We start from the raw sequence: 3,385 nt of genomic DNA on the forward strand, positions 1-3,385 counted from the left end.
CACACACACACACACACACACACACACACCCGTAACCCCCTGTATGGCAAGGAGCCTACTATGAAAGTCCTGCACCCACCCAGGACCAGCTCCTGGTTTGTAAGTTCCTGTTCTAGTTTGCTAATGCTGCGGGAATGCAAAACACCAGAAATGGATTGGCTTTTATAAAAGGGGGTTTATTTGGTTACACAGTTACAGTCTTAAGGCCATAAAGTGTCCAAGGTAACGCATCAACAATCGGGTACCTTCACTGGAGGATGGCCAATGGTATCCGGAAAACCTCTGTTAGCTGGAAAGTGAGTGAATCTTTTGGAGAATCTCAGGTAGGAACCTAGGTATTTGGGGACTACTTTTGGTGAAGGCATAGCATACTGTGGCCATTTGGGATGTCTAGCTGGAGCTTGCATAAGAGAAACCTGCTCCAGAGTTCTGGTTTCAAAATGGCTTTCTTCCAGGACGTTCCTCTCTAGGCTTCAGCTTCTCTCCAAAATGTCACTCTCAGTTGCTCTTGGGGCGTTTGTCCTCTCTTAGCTTCTCCGGAGCAAAAGTCTGCTTTCAAAGGCCGTCTCCAAAATGTCTCTGTAAACTGCAGTTCCTCTCCCAGCTCCAGCACATTCTTCCAAGTGTCCCTCTTGGCTGAAGCAAGCTCGCTCTTTCTGTCTGAGCTTATATAGGGCTCCAGTGAACCAATCAAGGCTCACGCTGAATGGGTGGGGCCACACCTCCGTGGAAACCATACAATGAAAGCTCCTGCCCACAGCTGAGTGATCACATCTCCAGGGAAACATCCAATCGAAAGTCTCCAACCCAATCAGCACCAACAGTTTCCTGCCCACACAAGACTGCATCAAAGATAATGGCATTTTGGGGAACATAATACATCCAAACCAGCACAGTTCCCTAATAAATTGTTACTATTTTGCTGGATGAAGTGGCCTGCTTCATTTTTTGGTCCTACGTGCCCATCGAACTTTGGTGGAACCTACTCTGTTGGTTCACCGCCAGACAAGTGGTGACAGTGGGCATCCTCGTCTTTTCAAGATCTTAGAGGGAAACTTTCAATCTTTCACCATTGAGGATGATGTTAGGTGTGGGTTTTCATAAAATGCCCTTTATCATGTTAAGGAAGTTTCCTTCTATTCCTAGTTTTCTGAGAGTTTTTATCATGAAGGGTTGCTGAAGTTTTTCAAATGCCTTTTCTGCATCAACTGAAATGATCCTGTGGTTTTTTCTTCCTTTTATTAATGTGGTGTATTGCAGTAATCGATTTTCTTGCATAGAACCACCCTTGTATACCTGTGATAAAACCCACTTGATCATGGTGTATAATTATTTTGATGCCTGTTGTATTCAATTTGCGAGTATTTTCTTGAGGATTTTTGCATCCATATTCATGAGAGATATTGGTCTGTAATTTTCTTGTAGTGTCTTTATCTGGCTTTGGTATGAGGGTGATGTTGGCCTCATAGAATGAGTTTGGAAATGTTCCCTCCTCTTCAATTTTTTGGAAACGTTTACCAGTATTTGCATTAATTCTTCTTTGAATGCTTGGTAAAATTCACCAGTGAAGTCCTCTGGTCCTGGGATTTCTTTGTTGAAAGGTTTCTGATGACCGATTTGACCTCTTTACTTATTTTTGGTCTGCTGAGATTTTCTATTTCTTCTAGAGTCAGAGTAGGTTATTTGTGTGTTTCTAGGAATTTGCCCATTTCTTCTAGGTTGTATAATTTGTTGGCATACAGTTGTTCGTAGTATCCTCTTAAGATCTTTTTTATTTCAGTGGGGTCAGTAGTAATGTCCCTCCATCTCATTTTAAATTTTTATTTGTGTCTTCTCCCCCCCCCCCCACTCCCTTTTTTTCTTTGTTAGTCCAGCTAAACATATGTCGATTTTACTGATCTTTTCAAAGAACCAACTTTTGGTTTTGCTAACTCTCTCTACTGTCAGCAATCAAATTTTAATTGTGTTGCTCTAACATATGTAACCCCCATCTACCTATTCCCGGATAAACGCCGCTGCTTGCACAAATCCTTCATGTGAGCTTTCTACAGAAATCCAGGATGGAGAGCAATGTTCCCAATCTGCTGTGACACAAAATAGAAAAAGAAATGGCCACAGAAGATGAGCTGGGTGTGACAGCAGGAGTTCATTGTGGGGCAAATTCAGTGCCAGAATTGGTCATGGGATCACAAGCCCACTCAGTGTTCTCAGAAATCTTGAGGAAGACACTGGGCTTCCCAACAGGGGGTGGGGTGGGGGTTTGAGCCAATTTAATCTGAATTTGAAAGGAAAGACTGAGCCTCTGTCTGCATGTGGTTTACATGTGCACTTGGGGCAGGGCTCAGCACTGGATAGGTGCTCAGTGTCAGTTGTGTCTGAATCCCCGTTTCATTGATGTCTTGAATGTACTTCCAAGCAAGGCTATAAGCTCCCTAGGGCAGGGCTATGTCCAGAAATCCTCCCATTTCTCTGTATTCCCCTCAGTGTCTGGTAAAGTGCTGGTAAAAGGAGAAGAGTGAAGGGAAGAGAAAAGATAAACAGCAGAAAGTCTAGGCTCTAAATATTGGCCATTTATTGAGTTCTGTCCTAGGCCGAGGTGGGATATGAACCCAATTTGACTGGTTAGAAGCCCAAACTCCTAACCAATGCATTCCTCTACCTGCCTTAGGGCCCATTTCATCTTCCCTGGAGCAAGGAGTGACCAGGGTGCCCAGGGCAGGCCAACAAGAGGAAGGAATTTGGGGCTGAAATGCAGAGTAGAAGGCGTGTTCCTTAGGGAATCGTGCTTTCTTGTTTGAGGTTTCCCGAGCAACTCTCCTGGCTGCCTCCCCAGAAGCCAGCTTGGTTTGCCACAGCAGACAGCCCTCGTCTGTAGGTTTGCCAGAATTAGCAAATAAAAATTCAGGGCATCCAGTTAAATGTGACTTTCAGGAAAACAGTGAATAATTTTTAGTGTAAGTATGTCTATCTAAAAGTCACATTTAACTGGGTGTTGTGTATTTTATCTGGCTCCTCTCCTCTCCTGGGCATGATATTTCCGAGAGTGGAGGAATGGGGGCTTTTGAAATTTCCCATTTAGTGTCTTCAGCACGGGGAAACCAACACCTGATCTTGTTGGTAGTCCTTGAGGGAACTGCTTCAAGCACAATGCTTACTTCAGCGCTCCAGTGCTGGTGTAGGGTGACCGACTAGTCCCAGCTTTCCCAAGACTTTCCTGGTTTTAGCACCGAAGCTCCCAAATTGTGGAAAACCTCTTTGTTAATGGCATTCTGGGACAGTTGGTCACTCTAGCTCTGGGCACACCTTTAGGAGTTGGGGAGGTTGAGAGACAAAAAGTACACGGTGAAAATGCTACTTGGGTTGCAATGAGTGTCAGCATTTCTTC

The sequence above is a fragment of the Choloepus didactylus genome, chromosome X (assembly GCF_015220235.1).
Source record: "Choloepus didactylus isolate mChoDid1 chromosome X, mChoDid1.pri, whole genome shotgun sequence".
NCBI lineage: Eukaryota > Metazoa > Chordata > Mammalia > Pilosa > Megalonychidae > Choloepus > Choloepus didactylus.